The sequence below is a fragment of the Pristis pectinata genome, chromosome 10 (assembly GCF_009764475.1).
Source record: "Pristis pectinata isolate sPriPec2 chromosome 10, sPriPec2.1.pri, whole genome shotgun sequence".
Lineage (NCBI taxonomy): Eukaryota > Metazoa > Chordata > Chondrichthyes > Rhinopristiformes > Pristidae > Pristis > Pristis pectinata.
Window position 1 is genome coordinate 17,667,464 of NC_067414.1, and position 25,220 is coordinate 17,692,683.

A 25,220-nucleotide genomic window follows, 5' to 3' on the forward strand; every position below is an offset into this window, starting at 1 on the left:
CACTTGACCAGGACACGGCAGGCCGGATCATCGATATCCTGGTAGCCAGCAAGTCAAGCAAAGAGCACGTGGCACATTTGCACCAACTCTGCCGGTGCCTGAGCAACCACGGACTGGCAATCAACCCGGCGAAGTGCCAGTTCGGGCTGACGGAGATCGACTTCTTGGGCCACAGGGTCAACAAGCATGGAGCCGCCCCTCTACCGGACAAGGTCCAGGCCATCCGCCAGTTCCCCAAACCCAGCACGGTCAAGGGCCTGCAAGAGTTTGTGGGAATGGTAAATTTCTGCCATCAGTTCGTGCCGGAAGTGGCACGCATCATGACACCCTTGTTTGGTCTGATGGCCGGCAAGGCCAAAGAGGTGGCATGGGACGCGGAGTCCACGGAGGCTTTTGAGCGGGCCAAAGAAGCGTTGGCGATGGCAGCCCTCCTAGTACACCCGAGAGTCGATGTACCCACAGCGCTCACAGTCGACAATTCCGATACGGTGGTTGGCAGAGTCCTGGAGCAGCTTGTTGAGGGCCAGTGGCGACTGCTCGCCTTTTTCAGCCGACACCTGCGACCACCGGAGGTTAAGTACAGCGCCTTTGACAGGGAGTTGCTAGCGCTCTACCTAGCTATCCAGCACTTACGGTATTTCCTCGAAGGAAGGGATTTCACCGTGTATACAGACCACAAGCCCCTGACCTTCGCCCTTGCAAAGGTATCGGACCCATGGTCGGCTCGGCAGCAGAGGCACCTCTCCTTTATTTCGGAGTTCACCACAGATGTCTGCCACATCGCAGGGAAGAACAACGTGGTCGCCGACACGCTGTCCCGCCCCCACATCCACTCAGTGACCACCTCAGCCCCAGGGATTGACTACACAGCGCTGGCACAGGCATAACAGGCGGACACCGAGATCCCGGCCTACCGCACCGCCGTTTTGGGACTCCAGTTGCAGGATGCCCCCGTCGGCCCGACAGTGGTTCAGCTCCTGTGCAACACGTCGACTGGCAGACCTGCGCCCGTGGTACCAGCAGCATGGAGGCAACGGGTGTTTGACACGCTACACAGCCTGGTCCACCCGTCCCTCCGGGCATCTACTGAATTGGTAGCAGACAAATTCATTTGGCACAGTTTGCACAAGCAGGTCAGACACTGGGCCAGGACCTGCGTACACTGCCAGACCGCCAAAGTCCAGCGGCATTGAAGGCCCCCCTCCAGCAGTTCCAGCCGACGCTCAGGAGGTTTCAGCACATCCACGTGGACATCATCGGCCCCCTGCCTGTCTCCTGGGGCGCCAGGTATATCTTTACCATGGTCAACAGGTTCACCAGATGGCCGGAGGCCATGCCGCTAGTGGACACGTCCACCGAATCCTGCGCCAGGACGCTCATCGCAAACTGGATCGCCAGGTTCGGACTCCCAGCGGACATCACCTTCGACAGAGGGGAACAGTTCATGTCAGGTTTGTGGACAGCACTGGCGCAGCTCCTGGGCACCCGGTTACATCACACCACGGCGTACCACCCACAGTCCAATGGTTTGGTCAAGCGGTTCCACAGGCACCTCAAGTCAGCCCTGATGGCGCGCCTCAGAGGGCCCAACTGGACAGATGGGCTCCCCTGGGTTTTACTGGGCATCCGCACGGCCCCCAAGGAGGACCTGGGCACCTCCTCGGCGGAGTTGGTCTGCAGCACTCCCCTGACGGTCCCGGGCGAGTTCGTGCCAGAGGCCCAAGGCCCAGCGGGAATGCCAGCAGAAGTGCTGACGAGGCTGCGGGACAAGGTAGGGATCCTGGCACCGGTTCCGACCTCCAGACATGGCACTACACCGTCCTTTATCCCTAAGGACCTCCGAGACTGTGAGTACGTTTTCATTCGCAGGGGCATGCACAAGTCACCTCTACAGAGGCCATACAAAGGACCCTTCAAGGTGATCCAGCACAATGGATCTACATGTGTCGTGGAGGTGGGTGGCCGCGAGGAGGCTTTCACAGTGGACCGCCTCAAACCGGCGCATTTGGATATTGAGCAGCCAGTGAAGGTACCCTCACCATGCCAGCGGGGCAGGCCACCCAAGAGGGACACACAGACTGGGGGGGTCCCACGCCCCCAATGGATGTTTCGGGGATGGTGGTGTAGCAGCCCATACTCACAGAACTTGAACCGCCATCGGCAACCGCAGGCAGACACATAGGAGTGCATCATAGACTAACCGCAGGGCGGGCCTTCCGGCAGGAACCTTACATCACGTCCGCCGGAGAGGCTCCCGGGTACTTTTGCGCGCAACCGTGCACGTTTTGCTTGTTACAGTAAAGTGTGCTCCAGTTCAGCCTCCATGTCTCTGAGTTTTCCTTTCAGCAATGCGCCGCGTTCGGCTACATTACATCTATTATATTATATATTATATATTATATCTAAATCATCAATTTAGAAGATAGAACAATACACACAGTATGGGCCCTTCGGCCCACGATACTGTGCCGACCTATATAAACCTACTCTATAATCATCCACCACCACCCTCGGCAGTGCGTTCCAGGCACCCACCATTCTCTGTGTAAAAAAAAACCTACCTCTGACATCACCCCTAAACTTTTTTCATCTGACCTTAAACTGGTATTGGCCATTGCCACCCTAGGGAAAAAGTGTCCACTCTATCTATGCCTCTCATAATTTTACACACCTCTATCAAGTTGACTCTCATCCCTCGTCACTTCAAAGAGAAAAGCCCTAGCTCGCTCAACCTTTCCTCATAGGACATGTTCTCTAATCCAGTCCGCATCCTGGTAGATCTCCTCTGCACTGTCTCTAAAGCTTCCACATTCTTCCTATAATGAGGGACCAGAACTGAACACAATATTCTAAGTGCAGTTTACCAGAGTTTTATACAGCTGCAACATTACCTCATGGCGCTTGAACTCAATCTACCGACTCATGAAGGCCAGCCCACCATACACCTTTTTAACCACCCTATCAACTTGCAATGGCAACTTTGAGGGATCTATAGACTTGGACCCCAAGATCTCTCTGTTCCTCCACTGCAGTTGAAATTTAAATTGAAATTGAAATCTAAATTTCAATCCATACCTAATGAAGAATTTGAATGGAAGTAATTATTTTTTTTCATATTTTCAGAAAATATACCAGAAAAAGCATGAAGAATGGTTTGGGATACCGGATGTGAAAGGTACTCTCTAAATAAACAGTTCATTGATCTATTTAAAACAAATGGGTTAAAATCCCCAAAGAATGTGACAAAGTATCTAAGAGGTAAGGATACGAAAGGAAGTCCAGTTGATTTCTTGGCATCTTGAAGGCAATATTTTCCCCAAATTTTTAAATAATGTGACCCAAAAATCCACATGGTTGGACCACAAATTATATTCAGCAATTCGAACAATGATGAAGAGACAGAAACTTTAAATTTAACTTTGTTTTTCTCTCCATGGATGCCATCTGACCTGCTGAATATCTCCAGCAATCTACTTTGTACCTTTGACTATGAACCTGCCAAGGTCAATGGTGTGAAAGAGATAGCTCTTGATTCAGTTGCTCAAAGAAGTCCTCATCCCCTCCAAAGGAACTGAACCCATGCACAAAGCAGTTGGATGATGCATTTTAGAGTTATAGAGAGATATGTATCTTCAGCCCATGGAGTCTGCACCAACCACCAATTTACACTAATCCAAAACAGATTACATTTTCCTAAGAGCAAAACCTGCCAATGATCCCAACACCCAAATATCCAGTGAGGCAGTCTTCAAGTGTGACCCTGACCCTTAGGTAGGATTGTAGATGCCGGAAAGGAGGCGGGCAACGAAGGAGACATTGCTGCTCTGACTATGTGTATCTACAACATTTCTCAGGACATTAAATCTCCCAAAGTGAAGAAATAAGTCATTCTAGAAATTTCATGGCCAGGATAAATCCAAAAGACATCTGACCTAATTTCGAGGCATTTTGGTGTGCTCCAACCAAATTCATAGTACACGCTTTCTAGAACTAGTTTTTCAGGTTTGATTTTGCAGAATCTCGTCCAGACTTCTGGGTCACATTCAATCTACAAATGGTTTTATTTAATAGTTTGCACCAATTGGTTTCTTAATATTGTATTGTCTGCCTGTATTTCCATGGCTACCAATGTAGCCCATGTGTGCTGATTGCAGAATTGGCTGGTAATTTCTACATCTGTGTATGTTACTCCATAAACTGCACAAACAGTGATGCAGGTTTTGGATTACAAGTCATATAACCTGCTACGTGGAAATTGCCTTTTCATTGTGAACAGAAAACTAATAGTACAAAGCTGAAAATCTAAATAAAAATTGCGTCAAGTACTTACATAGGGTACTTGCATAGAAACACATTTAAGCCAACTGATCTACGCAGCTTTTATGCTACACTTCAACCTCCTCCCTTCTTTCCTAATCCAAATCCATCAGTGGAACCCTCTATTCCCACCCCCCTCACATGCCTGTCCAGCTTCCCAATCTATACTATTTGACTCAACCATATTCTCACATTTTGGAGAAATAAGTTTCTCCTAAAATCCCCACTGGCTTTCTTAGTGACCATCTTATATTGATAGCCTCTGGTCATGCTCATCCTCCCAAGTGGGAGCATCCTCTTTGTATACTTCTGATACTTTTAAAGACCTCTATAAGGCCACCCTCAGCTTTTTATTTCCTCAAGAGAAGAGAGACCTAATCTGTTCATTCTATCCTTACATTTTTGGTACATCCTTATAAATTTTCTCTGCATTCAATCCAGCACTTCTTTAACCCTTATGCAATAGGGTGACCAAAACCATATGCAATATCCAAGATGCAAATGATCCAAAGTTTGATACAGTTTAGCATGGCTTCCAAACTGTTTTAATTCTATCCCTCTACAAGTAATTCCTCGCTCTTGGTTTACTTTTTTATGGCTTCACTAACCTAGAGCACACTTTCAACAATATATGTCTTGTACTTCAAAGTCCCCAGGTCCCTCTACCAAACCAAACCTCACACTTTTCAGTTAATAAGTAACTTGCCTGTTCTTCCTTTTAAAATATATTACCTCACATTTACTTGTGTTGAACCTCATTACTTGCCCTTTCTACAAGGTTTAGTAGTATGGTCCTCCTGTAACTTGCTGCAGTCCTCCTGCGTACTGACCAACCCCATCCTCTCCCCACAATCTGCTATCTACTTCAAAATTAAAACATTTGTAATAAAACAACATTAATTTAAACACTCAGTTGAAGAATCATATGAAACAATTAATGCTGGCCTCCAATTAGAACAAACATTTTTGAAAGTTATCAGTACTGTCTTTCACAAGGAAAGCAAACGTACCTTGAGATAGTGTGTGTCTTGCCATTGACGTTCATCTAATTTGTTGTAATCGCAGGATAAGAAACCTAACAAGGAGATAGAAAAAAAACATTTACGTCTTTGCTATTTTGCACACATTTGACCCCAATTTATACTGATACAAAGGTCCATATAGCAAGTCAAAACTTACTCCAAGTAAATCCCAATAGTAACTCAATTGTTTTACATAATTTAGTCAAGTCTGAAGCTACTTTTTTTTTAAATCAAAAACTCAAGAGTACAAAGAAATCCATCAAGGTGACTTTTTTGCAGTCTCAACAGAGAAGTCTCTGACATTACATATCACCATCAGCACCTTGATTGACAGGGCTGGATCTAATCTAGCATTCTGTGTGCAAAGGTGGCTCTGCAATATAACTTACATCGATCACCTGCCAATGTGATTTGGCTGCCTTACAAAGCTTGATTTTACACAAAATGCCACCAGAATCAAGAATTCCTTTTGTCGCCCCTGGAATATTCATTTTCACCTGGTGCAGAATTCAGATTTTGCACTTTCAATGAAAATTTTACAGCAACCAATTGATTGTGTACTTCAGTTATAATACACATAAGTGGGTCAAAGGTGCTTTAGATAAGCTTGGTTAATCTATGTTTTAGGCAGATGATATCGAAAACTGATTGTATCAAACTTAAGTGACAAGAGACCACCTTCGTAGAACTCAGAGAGGCTCTGCATCAACCTCAGACAGCACTTGCCAATCTGTGAGTTGCCAAAGAAACCTTAATTCTTGCAATCTTCTTTGACTTGGAGCCTTAGTGTGCCTTTGTTGTGTAATCACATGTTTTCCTTGCTTAATAGCAAAAACATTAACTGTTTCTACTCAAGTAACAAGTAAATTTTAAAGCGCCAATTCATTCATTTATGAAAACGTAGCTCTGGCAACAAGGAAAATAAGTAGGACATCGTGTGAATGCACAAAGTATGTCATTAATAGATAATGAGCAGCTGTTTTTTTTAAACAAGCCTTGGGAATACTTGGAACAGTATGGAAATATATTTTAAAAGAAGGAGCCTTATCTTTCTCTGAAGTGAAACAACTGAACTCAATTAAAGAAAATTAAAATCAAATTTGACATTAAAAATGTTTTAACAATGAGTCAGATATGAGCGCTGAGCAATTATCATGGAACTAAATTTTCAAATTCAAAATCATCTGCAGCATCAAAAAGTGAAGTCTTTAAATTAAAATAAAAATTGCAGATGCTAGAAATCTGAAATAAAAACAGAAAATGTTGAAAATACTCAGCAGGTCAGGCAGCATGTGCGGAAAGAACAAAAGAAAAACAGAGTTAATGTTTTCCATTGAAGACCTTTCATCTTTAAATTGTTTAGTGTTTCTCATTTGCCCTTTGCAAACATGAAGTGACCACTAATCAAAGGGATTTTTGAAGCAGAGATTGTATAGAAATTTCATTGTTGAAGGTCATGAAATTCCCTTCAAGTGATATTGTGAAAAAGTAGTACTGCCCACAATTGAACAATAGGTCACTGCAAATGGAATGAAACTTCAGGAAAGGCTTAATACTATAGTGAGCTTTCATGAGTTCTAAACCAGAAAAACAGGCAGAGTGTTTTTTTTATTCTTTTCTCAAAGGCACCTTGGGGGCCTGGGCATCAGTAGCATGGCCAGCATTTATTGCCCATCCCTAACTGCCTTTGAGAAGATGATGGTGAGCTGCATTCTTGAACTGCAGTCCTTCCCATGAAAGTCCTCCCAACTGCTATTGATTAGAGGATTCCAGAATTTAAATGTAGCCAATTGAATGTTCAGTAAGTATATTTCCAAGTCAGGATGGTGTGCAACTTGGAGGGGTGCCTGCAGATAGTGGCATTCTCATGTGCCTGCTGTCCTTGTCCTTCTTGATAACATGCTATCAGAGCAACCTAGTCAAATAACTATAGTACATTTTGGAAAAGGTACATAATGCCAGTGGAGTAAAGAATCAATGTTTAGGGTAGTGGATAGGGTACCAATCAATTAGTTACAGCTGGTGTTGAGCTTCTTGAGAATTGTTGCAGTTGCACTCATCCAAGCAAGTGCCAAGTACTCTGTCATGCTTCCGATTCTTGACTTGTAGATAGTGGAAAGACTTTGGGGCTTGGGATGCAAGTTATTCATTGCAAGGTACCCAGCTTTATCTTTTAGCACAGTGTTTATTGGTTGCTCCAGTTGTACTTCTATCAATAGGAATCCTCTACATGTTGATGATGGGTAACTCAGCACTGGCAATGAGATAGAATGTCAAAGGTACATAGTTAGACTCTGTCTTGTTGGAGGTGGTGATTACTTTTATGGCCTAAATATTACCGGTCACTTATCAGCCCATACCTGAATGTTGTCCAGATCTTGCTGCATTCAGGTATGGACTACTGCATTTGTTGAGGAGCTGAGAACGGATGAGAACATTCTGCAATCATGAGCAAACATCCGCACTTCTGAACTTGTGATGGTGTTACGAACCAGCAACAAAAGAAATACACCGAGTCATGTATCAGTGTTAAAAAAACTACTTTATTAATAACTACTTATGATAATAAGAAAAATAAAAGTAAAAATGTAAGAATGTTAGAAGTAAAAATGTTAAATCTTAAACATTAACCCCAAAAACTGAACTCATAGTGTGTGTGTGGCAAATTCCCAAACTCCAAATCCACGAATAATTCTCAAAGTTCAGTTCAGCAAGCTGTAAGGTGAAATATGAGCAAAGGCTTCTTCAACAACCACCGTTGACTGAAGATGACGTAGATGTAGAGAAAAAATAGAGAGTAATTATGAAATCCAAATGTTCCACGATGGAACCCAAGCGACACGTCAGTGGTTACTCAGCAGTGACTACTCCACCACATCTGCCTCACCCCGAAAGGCACTCGAATCATGGCCATCCACACAAATACTGCTTCCTTCTACAGGTCAGCAACAAAGTGAACTCCACTGCTTTGTTCCGAAGTATCTGCCACCCCGAAAAGCATCTGCGATGTGGCCGTCCACACAAATACCTGTTTCCCTGTACAGGTTAACGACAAAGTGGACTTCACCGGATTAATCCAATAATCCATACGTGGATTTTAGTGACAGGCACAGTTATTGTTTCTCGTCCATCGATAGAGAAACTAGCAGGCTGGTGTCTCTCTCTCTCTCTCCCCCTGCTGACTCCAACTGACTGCCTCAAAAACATCATTACATCCTTTATCTTCTGTTGTCGTCAGCACACCACACAGACACACACACACACTATGCTCTATCTTAAAGGGACATTCACCAATAGTAACCTAGTTCGTAACAATGGAAGGAATGTAATTTATGAAGTATCTGAAAATGGTAGGGCCCAAGACACTACCCTGAAGAACTCCTGAAGTGATGTCCTGGGATTCAGATGATTGACCCCCAACAACCATAACAAGCTTCCTTTGTACAATTCATTGCTTTAGCCACTGAAATGTTTTCCCTTGACGTCTATTGACATCACTTTCACCACTGCTCCTTGATGCCACACTTGATCAACTGCTGCCTTGACGTTAGGTGCAGTCATCTCAGTTCACCTTTGGAATTCTGGTCTTTGGTCCATTTCTCGATCATGGCTTTGTTGAGGTCCAGAGCCAAGTAGTCCCGGCAAAACCTAAATTGGGCATCGATGAGAATGTAAAATAAAAAAATATATAGATGCTGGAAATCTGATATCAAAACAGAAAATGCTGCAAACACCCAACAGGCAAGGAAGCATCTGTGGAAAGCTACAGAGAGTTAACATTACAGGTCGAAGACCCTTAATCAGAAGTATTATCAATGTGAATGTATTCAATAAGAAAGTGCCCCTTGATCTCACTATCGACACCAACTTCCATCACTTTCTTCTGATTCAAAATAAGCTGGTTGGGTGGTAATTGGCTGGATTAGATCTCCCCTGATTTTTGTAAACAAGACATATGTGGGCATTTTGCCACATTGTATGGTAGATGTCAGTGTTCTTTCCTACTGTAGTGGAACAGCTTGGCTAAAGATGCAGCTAATTCTAGAATACCAACCTTCAGTACTACAGCTGGAATATTGTTTGATCTTGTCACCTTTCCTGTATCCATTGTTCTCAGCCTTCTCTTAATATCACGTAAAGTGAATTGAATTGGCTAAAGGCTGGCTTCTGTGATGCTGGGAAATCTCAGCAGGAAGCCAAGATGGATCATCTATTCGGTACTGTTAGCTGAGCATAGTGGCAAATGTTTCAGCTGAAAAAAATTAAGGAACCATTGTCTCAAACTTGTATGGTAATTGTTTGCACCTCAAAAGACCACCGTTCTCATTCAATCTCTTTATTACTTGAACTGAGGAGAGAGCACCAAGCCAGGCACCTATGTCCCGGACCAGGTGGTCTCTAAGATACATTAGCTTACAAGCATCCTTATACTTTTTTTAAGAGGTGCAAACAATTACCATACAAGGAATGATCATGCATTAGCCAGACAACAGTTCGCTTACTCTTTGCATCATGATTGGTTACAGAAAAAGGAATTTGCTTAAAATAGTTAATACTCCGGTTGAGACAATGGTTCCTTAATTTTTTTCAGACCATCTGGATCCATCAGCTATCTTTGTATACACAAGGTTCCCCATTGTGACCTTAGGGTCAGTTTGGAGAAGCAAGAAACAATTCTGCAAACTTGCAGGGAGAGTAACTGTTTATCATCCCTCAAGGTTGCAGAAAACTAGCTGAAACAAGCAGAAGGTCTGGGGCAAAGCCGTGCAAAGCAAAGTATAACCAATTTGAGCATTCTAATACAGCCATACCGATGTACCCTTTACTCCACATCCCAGGGCTCACAATCTTTTACTCCCCTAACCTTCCCTTATACACATTCTCAGTAGCACCTCATGGATGCCCAATTTGAGGTGCTAGATGTGTCTGATTTTAAACAATAGAGGATGTCCTCAGTACAAAAATAGGACTTTGGCTCCATGAGGACCATGCAGTGGTTACTTCTACCAATTCTATAGTGGATGAACCTGCCACAGGTAGATTGGCAAGAACAAGTATGTTCACCCTCGTGCTGGTTCACTCACTACCTGATTCAAACCCAGACCAGCAGCTTTGTTCTCCAGGACTCAGTGAGGTCGGTCAGTGCTGGGTGGCAGATCTGAAGTCCCTTGGCCAGAGTACACATTGTCGTTTAATAGTTTCAATGTTTCCTCCTTATATCAAAATGCTAAATAGGGGAAGGCTAATTTCAACAGTATTAGGCAGGAAATGGGGAGAGTATATTGGGAGCGGCTGTTGATGGGCAAGTCATGTGGGAGTTGTTTAAAGGCCAGCTAGTCAAAATTCAGGACCAACATGTTCCTGACTTCACATTGGTACTCACCAAGGAGAAGGATATGGGAGGATACTGTTATTCTGGGGCATGTCGATATCAAGGAGGAGGAGGAGTTGGGTCTCTTGAAGAACATTAAGGTGGATAAGTCCCCAGGGCCTGATGGGATCAATCCAGGTTACTGAGAGAGACAACAGAGGAGATTGCTGGGGCCATGACGGAGATCTTTGTATTCTCTTTTAACCACAGGTGAAGTCCCAGAGGACTGGAGAATAGCAAATGTTTTCCTTTCTTTGAGGGCAACAGGGACAAACCAAGAAATTGTAGGCTTGTGAGCCTTACATCAATTACTGGAGAAGATTCATAGGGATAGGAGCTACTCACATCTGGAAAAGCATAGACTTATTAGGGTTAGTCAGCGTAGCTTTGTACATGGGAGGACGTGTTTTACAAACGATTGAGTTTTTTGAGGAGGTGAGTAAGATGATTGAGGAGGGCATGTCAATAGACTTTCATCAAGCTTTTGACAAGATCCCTCATGGTAGGCTGATTCAGAAGATTAAGGAACATGGGATCCATGGAGACTTGGTGAACTGGATTCAAAATTGGCTTGGCCATAGAAGATATTGGTAAAGGTTATTGGTTATTCTGACTAGAGATCTGTGCAGGAATCAGTGTTGGTGCCTCTTGTTTGTGATGATTTGGACAAAAATGTAGGTGAGCTGATTAGTAAGTTTGAAGATGACACAAAAATTAGCAGAGTTATGGATGATCAGGAAGGTTGTCAAAGGATTCAGCAGAATATGGACTATCTGGAAATATGGACAGAGAAATGGTAGATAGAGTTTAATCCAGACACGTGTGAGGTGTTGCAATTTGAGAGGTCAAATGTAAGAGGAAAGTATACAATGGAGGCTTTGGAGAAGGTGCAGAAGAGGTTCACCAGGCTGTTGTCTGAATTAGAGAGTATTAGCTATAAAGAGAGGTTGGACAAAACTGGATTGTTTTCTCTGGAGCACTAAAGGCTGAGGGGTGACTTGACAGAAGTATATATAAAATTATGAGAGACCTAGACAGGGTAGATCGTCAGAGTCTTTTACCCATGTTGGAAGTGTCCAATACTATAGAGAGCCTTGGTTTAAAGTGAGAAGGGGAAAGTCTAAAGGAGACTTATGAGGCAAATATTTTTTTTCCACACACACGCACACACACAGAGTAGGGAGTGCCTGGATACACACTACCAGGAGAAGTGGTGGAAAAAGAGACAACAGCAACCTTTGTGAATTTGTAAATTTGTAATTTGTGAATTCTGTAAGGGCGAATTTCCATGACCCAAATGGCCATAACACAGGAGTCGCTTGTACAAACATGTCAGATTGTTGTTTGACTAGTCTGTAAGGCAGCTCTTCAAATTTGGACACCAGTCTCCAGATGTTTATGAGGTGGATATGCAATATTGACTGGGCTGAGAGCAATTTTGTCATGTCTGAATTTAGTGCCAAGGCCGATGCCAAATCGGCCATCCAGTTCTATTCTTTCTCTACTTGGACATAACAATAATAGTACAACTGAGTAGCTTCTGAGCCATTTCAGAGGGTACATAAGAGTCAACCACAAGCAGTGAGTCTGGAAATACATATAGGCCAGACCGGGTTAAGATTGCAAATTTCCCCCCAAACAACATTAGTGGATTCTGACAATATTACTACTTAATTTTACATTGTTTTAGTGTGAACTTCTCTTCAATCAACGGAAGGCTTCAACATTTCTTCCAAAGCCAGCACGAACAAACAAAATAAAATTTATTGGCTGTGACTCTGATTTGCCATTGACAGTAAATTGACTAGATGCAAATTCTTTTTGGGATGTTCTGGGACACAAGACACAGGCCTTGAGATTCTTTCACTGAGAATACTACTTTTGTGTCCAACCCAGTCGGTTGCAAAGTACTCAGCTGACATGCTTGTTTAAATTTGCTCCAGATACATTATATACACAAAACCCCTGGCATGCAAACAGCATTAACCAATGAATTTAGGACTTATTTGCCATTAATTGAAAAAGGGGCTGCACCTCATCTGGCCCCTGGTAGAGGGTCCATCATCTTCCACTTACATTTTCCTATAAGTGCTTTTCTAAGGGTTCACTCCTATCACCAACCCCAGCCCTATCCTACAATCAATGTCCTGAAGGTTTTAACCAGCATACAACCAACACAGTCACCCAGACCATTCCTTGACCTGGTCCAAATGCCCCTCTGAGAGACCATCACGCGTCCCAATCAAAAATTCATCCAACCCAAGTCCCTACTCACTAACCAACCAATCTCCCATTTTCACCATTCCACCAGCAATCTTACCCGCTTCTCCCACCCCACCTCCAATTTACTCTTCACAAGAATAAAAACAGAAATTACTGAAAATACTCAGCAAGTCAGGCAGCATCTGTGAAGACAGATACAGAGTCAATGTTGTGGGTCAATGACCTTTCATCAGAACTGGAAATGTGAGAAAACAAATGAGTTTTAAAGTGCAGAGAGAGCAAGGAGTGGAAGGAAAAAAAATGGAATGCCTGTGATAGAGACCAAGGTCGTGCAGGTGGTGCACAGCTTTCAGAGCCATCTGAGTAATAGATCAATGAGGGCAATTAGAAGGAGAGTAAATTAATCAAAAGAACATGTGAGAAAATGCGGGAGACAGACCACAGCACTAGATGCAAATCTGAAACAAGAGAATGCTGGAAATACGCAGATCAACTGCTTCATCTCTTCACCAGATCCTGCCCCATTGCCCTCCCAATCTCACCCCCCCCCCCCCACCAACTCCAAGCCACTCCTGCTAACCCTCCAGATCCTCTCTATTGGTCTACCCACCCAATCTCCTTTCTGTTTCACTGATTCTCTCACCCATAACCCATCTCCTATCTATCCCTCACCACCACAATCCACAGCCCAAACCATTGCCTCCTGTATTGTGTGTTGATTGTTCTTTCTACAAAGTGGACAACAGCTACTCTTTTAGACAAGATGCAGCAGAATTTCACTGTTAAGGTGCTCAAATTTCAGCCATGGGATCCCCTATGCAGTGCCATTTTAAGAGACCTTCTGAGCTGCCATACAATTCCCAACATCTCAGCCTGCACCATGAGTACCTAACAAAGGTAATGAGGTAATTCATCAGTGTGAATGTAAAATGTGGCTTTGCTTAATTCAAAATAAATTCTACAGAATGGAGTATGGAGGACAATGTACAAAACAAAATAAAACTGAAAAGGAAACCTAAACTCAATTTGAAAAAACTTGTTAAAATATCTGAGAATTTCTTAGAAAGGGCAAATCAACATTACACAAGGTGAAATAGCTAGGCACTCAGTTCTGTCCAGATACATTATTTTCCTCCTTGACCAAGTCCAGATTTTTTAAATTGAGCTGACTGACTTACCATATGTTTTCAGCATTTCTGCCTGTGTTTTCCAATTGCCAGACGACATGCTTTACTTTTTTTCTAGTTGCTAAACTCATTTCTTTTGCCTGGCTATTTGAAGGAGGTCATTGATGTGATCACTACAGGTTTCTACTTTCCACTGATTTAGACTAGTCTTCCAACGATTTAGATAAAACTCTAGGAGATAGAGAAGCAGTAAGTTCTTAAAATTTTATGCCTTGAAATATTAATATTTCACCTAACCAAATATTTCAACTGTTTGCCACCTGGAAAGATGCATTAATTTGCAGGGAGCAAAGGATCAAAGAATATTGTTCGCTATTGCAAAGTTCTGTGAAGTCAGAAAGTAAGCTATAGGTCCAGAACAGGTTTGCATGATGGGTGGGTGAGAAATCATGGGAAAAGAGATTCCGTGGATGGAAGTTTGGACCTCTGTCAGAAGTTCAAACATTGAGTCAGTCCATCAAGTGGGGTTCACAAATGGTTATTGAGGGATTGATGAAGGTCAGCTTCTTGGTTGAGTTAGGTAGCTTAAGAGGATCAGCTTAGAGATCCATTTAGTGGAGGATGGTGGGCTGGGGCAAGGGAGGGCTTCTGTGAAGGTTAAGTATTTTGTTTAAGAGAAGCTACCCAAGGCACGTTCTCTGCACCAGAATAGAGGTGCTGGGACTTGCTCAGATCTGTACCATCCGCACTCCATATACGAGCAGGTTAAGCTTATAAAAGTGAACTCAACGCACTTGCATGTTGTTATGCATCACTGCACTTCTAGGTTACTTACTGGTTATCAACTGAGCAATCCCATCTATCCCATTCCCCATCTCCTTATTTCCCCTTAGCCCTTCAACCTATGTTCCCTCAATTGTTTATCAACTTCCCTTTGATTCTTTTGCTACTTACCAGTACTAGGGGATAATTTAGAGTGGCCAATTAATCTATCAGCATGTCTTTGGGACGTGACAGGAAACTGGAGCCCCTGGGGAAAATCTACACAATCACGGGGTGAATATGCCAACTCCACACAGACAGCATCTGAGATCAGGATTGAATCTGGATCCCTGGAGCTGTGAGGCAGCAGCACTAACTGCAGTGCCTCCTTGAGTTAGTGCCCTGGAAGCATAAATAAATAGAAGACAACTGAGAGATTTTAGTGTCTTGCAATAAGTTTCAGATCTTGCCACATGATTTCTTTCATACACTAGAGCAGAATTGTGCCATGCTCATAAATGTGCTGCTGCATGATACAATTTCTAGGCCTAGACACTCTGACTTTTTTTGTCTTTAGAGTGGGAGAAAAAAAAAACTGTAAAATGGTTAAACGTTCTGACTTCTCGCAGTTATATCTGCTAAGTTCACTTACCACAGTGAAATTCATTTTTTTCTGCTGATAAAAATATTGTTTGGCCAATGTTACAGTGCTCACACTGAAGAATGACATGTAACATTTCTCCAAGGTGGATTGAAACTCAATGCAACTGCAGAGATGGTTTTCCTTACACATTGTGCAAGGGTTCCACACCATTTGATGTGTTCTGAATTTAATCAAACAACAAATAAGGTAAAGTTGTAAAAGTAAAGACAAAAAAAGTGTCTGAATGCTAGACAGAAAATAAATCAGTCAGAAGCTTTGTTGCCATTCTCAACATACTCCACCAATTTATACTCTAAGAAGTTCCACAAACATCAATGAGTGAAATGATCTTATACAATGTTTTTTGGTGCAAGCCAAAAGAAATTGCATGTGCTACTCAAAGCCTGCTGTGTTAAGTGATGGATAATACTTCAAGATTTAAAATAATCAATACTGTGCCACAAAAATTAGCAACATGTAACTGACATTTTTAACAGCCACAACAAGTGTTGGAATGCTGGAAAAACAGATTAGTTGCTTTTCATGAATACTTACACGCTTTAGAAACAGTTGGTTAAAGTGGTTTTTAGAACTTAAATAAAAGGCCAAAAGCTTTTAAGATGATGGGCGATGAGGAAACAACAGCATTTGGAAACTGGAGCAGTTGCATACATTGAGACATGAAAATTACAGACAAGTAAATGATGAGAGCAGCATGGGATTGAGAAAAATATCCTAACTTTCAGACTTCCATCACAGATGTAGAGTATCATCACTGCTGGGCAAAGCTTGGTAGATAATGAGGAAACAGATAACTACGTGTCTGTCATTAATTTGGAAACTGTGGTTCACTTTTATATTATCTCAAGTTGAGCATCCTTTCATATCACCCCTTGACATTTTCAAATTCTGTTCCGAACAAAATCAGTCACCAATCATAACTTTGTCTTCAATCAAATACCATGTCTCTGCAGATCAAACACTGCAAAAACTTGCATGTGTCAACCATGTCCAAGATTATTTTTGTTTATTTTAATATACTTCCTTTACATCTGCTATAACTTGGGTTTCTGGGAAAGATAGTAGTTCAACAAGCCCTTAATTTGTAGGCTTCTTTCAAAACCTCTCCAAAGAGTATATACCGTTCTCTCTTTTCTTACTCAAGTTGAACCAATTCTCTAGCAAATTTCATGGAATGAGCAACTTGATTTGCATTCTCATGCTCTTCAAGTGTGCTTAACAGAATTCTGGCTTATCCTTTCCGTTAGCTGGCCCACTATACAGAAACCAAAGTCTAACACAGATTAGCCACTCTCTCCGCATCATTTTCCATGAATAAAATACCAACATTACTTTCAAACCTCAAGTGTTATTATCTGAACTTGTTTGACTCAATGCTGAGATTTGGCACTTCACGTTCTATCAGACTCACCAATGAGTTCAGCATTTTCAGGTAATGAGTCTGCTATTCTCATTTACAACTCCTCTAAACCAGAGGTTTTGAACCTGTGGTCGCCAGGGGGTCCGCGAGCAAGCCAAGAAAAAAAAAGTGGAAAAGCAACCTGTTACAAAGATGTAGCTTACTTGCTTGCTCCAGTTTTCCACTATTCAGAAAATCGGCCATATTTATTCTATCTGTTATAGGTGACAATCTTAGAGACTTAGACGGTGTTCCCTTCTGGTAAGCTGCCGCTTAATATTCAATTTGTGTAGTCAGAGTAGTCAGTAGTGTTCACTACTCACTACTATTGTGTTGTACACTGTAGTGTTAGCGAGACTGAGTGACGTTGTTGGTGTGCCTTAATAACATTGCTTACTTACCGTTCATTTACGCCACAGTGACGTCACTGTTAAACAAAAAGTGCGCAAGCGTGTAAATTTTAGATTAGTTTTGATGATTTTGTTTATCAGTAATACTAACTAAACTGTCCAGCGTGTATTGCTAAGTATGGAGAAATTTCTGAAGAGAAAAGCTGACCAGAAACCAGAAGATTCTGATGACGAAGGGGATAAGGGTGACCGAAAGAGAAAACAATGCAAGTATGATCCAGAATACATTTCATATGGCTTCATCGCAGTGGGGACAAATGCGGACCAACCTCTCTGTGTTGTATGTTTGCAAACACTGTCCAATGATGCAATGAAACCAGCGAAATTGAAGCGCCATTTAACAACAATATATCCAGGTATTGCCAGTAAGGCCAAGGAATATTTTGAGCGGCAAAAGGAACTGTACCTCAAGCAAAAAGGCAAAAATGACAGCTTGCGCCACTGTAAATGAGGAGGCTCTTCGCATATTTTATTCCATAGCATTACGAATAGCAAATTCCAGAAAGCCTCACATAATTGGAGAAGAGCTTATACTGCCTGCAGCAGTAGATATGTGCGAAGTTGTACTGGGAAGAGAATCCAGTCAAAAACTGAAGGCCATTCCACTGTCTGATAACACAGTAAGCAGAAGAATTGGCGATATGGCGGAAGATATACAGAGCCAGCGGATAGCACGTCTTCAGCAAGTCAGATTTGCGATCAGCTCGATGAAAGTACTGATGTTGCCAGTGCTGCGCAGTTGTTGGTTTATGTTCGATATTGCTGGGAAGGAGAGGCTTTGGAAGACTTTTTGTTTTGCAAGGCGCTCCCAGGGCGTACAACCGGTGAAGAACTTTTCCCTGTGCTTGACACTTTTTTTTGTACAATCGGCATTGGTGTGGACACAGTGTATCGGAGTGTGCACGGATGGTGCTGCCGCAATGACAGGACGGAAGTCGGGTCTAGTCGCACGAGTGAAAGAAGTAGTTCCACATGTAGCAGCAACCCACTGCATGATTCACTGTGAGGCTTTGGCTGCAAAGGATATGGATGAAACTCTTGCGGATGTGTTTTCCATGTGCATTAAAATCGTTAACTTTATCAAAGCCAGGCCGCTCAATCATCGTTTGTTTGAAAACATATGCCGTGATATGGAAGCCGAGCATAAGCATTTGTTGCTACATACAGAAGTCAGATGGCTGTCACGAGGCTGCGTGGTGCAGCATGTATATGAATTGCGAGATGAACTGTTCATTTTTCTAAATGAGCATAACGGATCATTGGCACAGTTCTTGACAGATGAGACGTGGGTTGCCAGATTAGCTTACCTTGCAGATATTTTCAACATTTTCCACAGTTTAAATCTATCACTGCAAGGACCTGGCTCAAATGTTCTGAAAACGCATGACAAAATCAATGCCTTCCAGAAAAAACTCCATATCTGGAAAGGAAGATGAGAGCAAGGTGTCTATGATATGTTTCCGTTCCTGGCTGACTTTCTCACAGTGAACGAGACTAAGACAGAGGCCATTGTGAGCACCGTCTTCAACCATATTCAACAGCTGTCACATTATTTCCAAGAGTATTTCGGCGACGGTGACACAAGCATGTTTGATTGGATTCGAAATCCATTTGAATGCATGCTTACTGATTTAACTGGACGTGAACAAAAATTGGCTGAACTGTCATCTGACAGGACTTTGTGCTTGCAGTTCATCCGAATGTCACTGTTGTCGTTCTGGATAGCACGTTCCCAGGAGTATCCACTGCTGTCCGGCGAAGCCATCAATGTTCTGTTACCATTTGCAACCACTTACCTGTGCGAAATAGCATTTTCTGCAGTCACTACCATGAAAACCAAATACAGATCAAGACTGAATATTGAGGATGTCATACGCGCGTGTTTGTCGCACATACCACCACGTTTGGACAAATTCTGCAGTGCAAAACAGGCATAACCTTCACATTGAACTGAACACTGAAAGACACCACTGGTAATTATTAGTGATTGAAATAGTCACTATTTCAATAGGGCCTATGTGAAGTAATTTAAGTGTTGTATGCATGAATTATCGATAGTTTGATTTAGTGGGCTTTGGGGGTCCGCCATCAATCAAGGACATGTTCTGGGGGTCCACAGCATGAAAAAGGTTGAAAACCACTGCTCTAAACCCACCTTTTGTTTCTTCATTTCCCCATGCCTCCTCCTTTTGTCTTATGCCATTATTCCTTTGTCACTAAAATTCACCTGCCTATCATGGCAATAACTTTTTGTTCTTTCTTCATCTTCAAATTCAGATGAAAGTTCATCAATCAGAAATGTTAACTCTATTTCTCACTCAATGGATTGTGCCTAATCCACTAATATTTGTGTCATTTTCTGGTTCTGGAGCAGTAGACATTAACCATATGAACTTTCATAAGCCACCTGACAAGGTCCCACATTGTAGGCTGGTTCAGAAGATTAAGGCACAAGAGATCCAAGGTGAACTGGCTAACTAGATCCAAAATTGGCATGAGGCAGAGATGCTTTTCTGATTGAAATTTTGTGACCAGTAGCATATCACAGGATCAATGCTAGGACCCTTATTGTTTGTGATCTATGTTAATGACTTGGATGTAAATGTATTAGGAATGTTTAGTAATTTTGCAGATGACACAAAAATTGGTGCTGTTGTGGATCAGGAGGAAGGTTGTCAAAGGCTACAGCAGGATATGGATCAGACAGAAAGTCAGATGGAGCATTATCAGACAGAACTTGATCCGACAAGAACAAAATACTGCATTTTGGAAAGTCAAGTAGGGGTAGAATATGTTACACTGAATGGTAGGACATTAAGTAATGTTGAACGGGGGATCTTGGAGTTCAAGTCCATAGTTCCCTGAAAGTGGTGAAGAAGACATATAGCATGCTTGCCTTCATAGGTCAGGGCACAGAATATAAAAGTTGGAATATTATGTTGCAACTTTACAAAACACTGATTAGACTGCACATGGAGTCACGTGCAGCTCAGGAGCTCAGGTCGTCACACTATAGGAAAAATGTGGTTGTGTCGGAGAAAGCACAGAATAGATTCATCAAGATGTTGCCTGGATTAGAGGACTTTAGTTATGGAGAGAGATTGGATAGGCTGGATTTGTTTTCCCTGGAGCAAAGGAGGCTGAGAGGTGACCTGATAAGAGGTCCAGTATATAAAATTATACTGGGCAGAGATAGGGTGGATAGTCAGAATCTTTTTCCCATGGTAGAGTTATTGAAAACAAGACAGCATGGGTTTAAGGTATGAGAAAGGAATTTTAAAGGGGATTTGAGGAGAAAGTTCTTATTTGCATAGTGATTGATATCTGGAACTCATTGTCAGAGATAAAGATGGAATCAGATATGTTTAAGAGATGTTTTGAATAGGCAAGGCATAGGAGGACATAGACTTAGTGCACGTAAATAGGATTCACATTGATGGGCAAGAAGGTTGGCATGACACAGTGGACCAAAGGGTCCATCTCTGTGTTGTACAACTCTACGACCTTGTGATTTCCAGCATGTGTAATATTATGCTTTCACGTTAATAGCTTTAAGGTCACAACTGAAAACACTATTTGCATTATTTATAAACATCTTTACATGGGAATGAATAAACATATTTATTTGGAATATAACTTGGCAAACTAAAATAATTTTACATTTATTAAGATTCTTCTAGCATAATATTACTGATATTGGGAACTTTACAGATGTAAAAAGCATGTGTGACTATAAGATTCTGTCATTAATATTTCCACATCACTTAAAACATAATTATACATTTTTAAGTGAAAATATTTGCATCCAAATTAATTTTAAGAAAGGAAAGCAATCCAATTGCTGGTAATTATTATGTTGACTTACCATCTGGTAAAGTATTGATCAAAACTGGTCATATTTATTCAGCATGGATGCCAGTTGGCAAATTCCATTGTGGGTTTAATGCTACACTTAATTTTTCCACACAAGTAGACTGAAAGCAGCAGTGGAGCAAAGCAGTGAAGGGGGAATCCAATTAATTTTAGTTCAACTACAAATTGCAAATCATTGCCACACACCCACCTCGTACTACAAGTCAGATCTTGACTGTGCCCGAATCTAAGAGTACAGACTAAATTCAATACATTTGAAATCATACCATTAATAACCATAACATTGTCAATTAAATTGAGCATGCATATCAAATTGATGTATGTGGGTGTACAATAGACAAGAATTTCTACTACTACTTAATAGTGTTTTATTTCCCCATTGTTCCCAACTCTCTGTCATTCCACAGTGAAGATAGCTAGAAGGGAACCTAACTGCAGAATACGGCTGATGACACCAAATACTCAAACAAAATGCACTGGATTTGTCACCATCAGTTTGACCTTTATTCCATGGCATCTTCCACTTCTCTCAAAATTACATGGATTAAAAGCAGCATGGGAAAACATTGTTACAAGTCTCTATCCCAGCTTTACATAGCAAAGAACACATCTTTGATTTTAGTAATTCTGCTGTCACTGCTTTTTTTCTATCATTTCTAATACTGTTGCAAGAGTTTAACTTACAGACAGACAGAAATGCAAGCGCTATCTGAACATTGGGCTCCCAAGCTGCTGCAAGCCACTTTTTGTCCTGATTGCAAGCAAAGCTTTGGAAAACTGCACATACTGTAAACATCTGAGCTCTTAACTGTACTATAAACATTGCATTCAATAGCAGAACATTGAGATACTGTGGCGACTCACCTTACCAGTATTGAACCGGCTCCCGAGATCGCGAGCGTCATCGGAGGCCCCGACCCAAAATGGCACGGGGCCCTCCTTCTTCTCCATCGTTGGGCTAGGAAAGCCCACGCGTGGGAAGGTCAGTTGACCCACGCATGACGTCAGTGTGGGAACAGAAGCGCGGGAAGAGTTTCGGTATTAAAAGGCGCATCACGCTCCTGTCGAGCAATCGACTTCTGACTCCAAGCAACAGACTCTGTGTCTTTATTCTATAGTAGCGTAGCTAGCCGCTACATTAGTGACCCTGACAGGCCCAAACGTTTTTGTACCCACGATGTCTGCGCAACAAGAGGTACAGGCAGTAGCCCTTAAACTGCCCACCTTTTGGACCCTCCGGCCACGTGTCTGGTACGACCAGGCTGAGGCCCAGTTCCAGATTCTCCAGATCACCAGGGACAACACCAAGTATGTGGTGAGCGCCCTCAACCAAGACACCGCAGCCCAGGTCGAGGACTTCATCCAGGCGCCCCCGGAGGAGGAGAAGTACGATAAGTTCAAGACCCTCCTTCCTGAGACTTTCAGCCTTTCCCGACATGAACGGGCCTCCCGCCTCCTCCACTTCGATGGGTTGGGTGGCAGACCACCCCCCCCCCGTGCTCATAAACGAGATGTTGACCCTGGCAGATGGCCATAAACCCTGCCTGATGTTCGAGCAGGCCTTTCTAGAGCAGTCCACCTGCTCCTGGCGGATGCCGACTTCAGCGACCCCCAGAGGGTGGCCGCCCATGCTGATGTCCTTTGGTGGGCGAAGGAGGAGAGCGGGCCGTCTGTTGAGCGTGTTGCCATGCCACGTACCCAGCGGCCCAGCAGGCCAGACCCGGCAATCAACCACACCCCACTCACCACCAGGTCTGAGACACTGACCGACCAATGGTGTTTCTACCACCAGCGGTGGGGCGCAGACACCCGCAGGTGCTGGCCACCATGCAGGTTTCCAGGAAATGCCAGGGCCAGCCGCCACTGATGGCTATGGTGGCTGGCCACCCAGATAGCCTCTTGCATGTGTGGGACAGGCGTTCCGGCCATCGTTTCCTGGTAGATACCGGGGCCGAGGTCAGCGTCATGCTTCCCAACAGCCACGAGACTCACAACCGCACATCGGGACCCGCCCTCAGAGCCACCAACGGCAGCGCCATCCGGACCTTTGGCACCTGTTCGGTGCAACTCCAGTTCAACACCAGCAACTTTACCTGGAAATTCACCTTGGCCACCGTTGCACAACCACTCCTCGGGGCAGATTTCCTTCACACCAACAGTCTGCTGGTTGACCTGCGGGTTAAGCATTTGGTACATGGCAGGACCTTCCAAACGTTCTCGTTGGGTGAGACCAAGCTACCGGCCCCACACCTCGACTCCGTCACCATGTCGACCAACAAGTTCGCCAGGGTCCTGGCAGAGTTCCCGTCTGTACTAACGCCCCAGTTCTCCTCCACCTTGCCCAAGCACGGCGTCCAGCATCACATCCCCACCCAGGGCCCACCCCTCCACGCCCGCGCCCGACGGCTACCCCGGGACAAGCTCCGCCTTGCAAAGGAGGAATTCAAGAGGATGGAGGGGTTGGGGATCATATGCAGGTCAGACAGCCCATGGGCCTCTCCACTACACATGGTCCTCAAAGCAGCCGGAGGCTGGCGACCCTGCGGCGATTACCGACGCCTGAATGATATAACTAGCCCGGACCGGTACCCCGTGTCACATATTCAGGACTTCGCTGCCAACCTGCACGGGAGGTCCATTTTTTCCAAGGTTGACCGTCCGCAGCTATCACCAGATCCCGGTGCATCCAGACAACATTCCAAAGACGGCGCTGATCACACCTTTCGGCCTCTTTGAATTCGTCTGGATGCCCTTTGGCCTCAAGAACACTGCTCAGTCCTTCCAATGACTGATGGACGTGGTCGGGCGCGACCTTGACTTAGTCTTCATATACCTCGACAACATCTTGATCGCCAGCAGCAGCCACCAGGAACATTTCACGCACCTCCGCCAACTCCTTTCTCGCCTGAGGAATTTCGGCCTGACCATCAACCCAGCCAAATGCCACTTCAGGATCGAGGCAATTGATTTTCTGGGCCATCGGATCGACAAACATGGCGCCTCACCCCTGCCTGCAAAGGTCGACGCCATCCGCCACTTCGACAGACCCACCTCCATCAAGGGCCTGCAGGGATTTCTCGGTATGGTAAACTTTTATCACCGGTTCATACCATCCGTGGCCCGCATCATGCGCCCGTTGTTTGCTCTCCTGTCGGGCGGAAGCAAGGACATTGTTTGGTCAGGGAGGCTGACACCGTGTTCGTCAAAACCAAGCAGGCCTTGGCGGACGCGGTCATGTTGGTGTATCCTCGTACGGATGTCCCGACTGCCCTCACGGTCGACACCTCCAGCACAGCAGTCGGAGGCGTTCTAGAACAGCTCATCGAAGAGCATTGGCAACCACAGGTGTTCTTCAGCAGACACCTTCGACCACCAGAGCTCAAACATAGCGCCTTCGACCACGAGTTGTTGGCATTGTACCTGGCCATCAGACACTTCCGATACTTCTTGAGGGCAGGCCGTTTACAGCTTTCACCAACCACAAGCCATTGACCTTCACTTTCAACAAGGTCTCAGATCCCTGGTCAGCATGGCAGCAGCAGCACTTGTCGTACATCTCAGAATACACCACTGACGTGCGTAATCTGTCCGGGAAAAAGAATGTGGTCACGGATGCACTTTCACGGCCCACCATCCAAGTTTTGTCCTGGGGTGGATTTCGGCGCCTTGGTGGAAGCACAACAAATGGACATGGAGATGCCCAGCTATCGCACTGCAGTCTCGGGCCTGCAACTGCAAGACCTACTGGTAGGCCCCGGTGAGCGCACCCTGCTCTGCGATATCTCCACCGGTAAACCCCGCCCCATCATTCCAGCTGCCTGGCGTCGACGGGTGTTTGATTCCATCCATGGCCTGGCACTCCCATCCATCCGGACTACTGCCCGGATGGTGTCCGACAAGTTCGTCTGGCGTGGCCTGCGTAAACAGGTTTCCGAATGGGCCCGGTCCTGCACACACTGCCAAACCTCGGAAGTACAGCAACACGTCAAGGTCCCCCTGCAGGACTTTCAACCTACCCACCGGAAGTTCGACCATATCCATGTCGACCTTGT

At 44.0% G+C, this 25,220-nt stretch overlaps 1 long non-coding RNA gene across 1 annotated transcript in view; it reads right to left on the reverse strand.

Annotated features, from left to right (window-relative positions):
* LOC127574967 (uncharacterized) overlaps nucleotides 1-25,220 on the reverse strand; it is a 484,855-nt gene that overhangs the window by 453,098 nt on the left and 6,537 nt on the right. The window contains exon 2 of the long non-coding RNA XR_007956980.1: nucleotides 5,328-5,392. This is a non-coding gene — a long non-coding RNA (uncharacterized LOC127574967). The remainder of the gene's footprint in view (nucleotides 1-5,327; nucleotides 5,393-25,220) is intronic.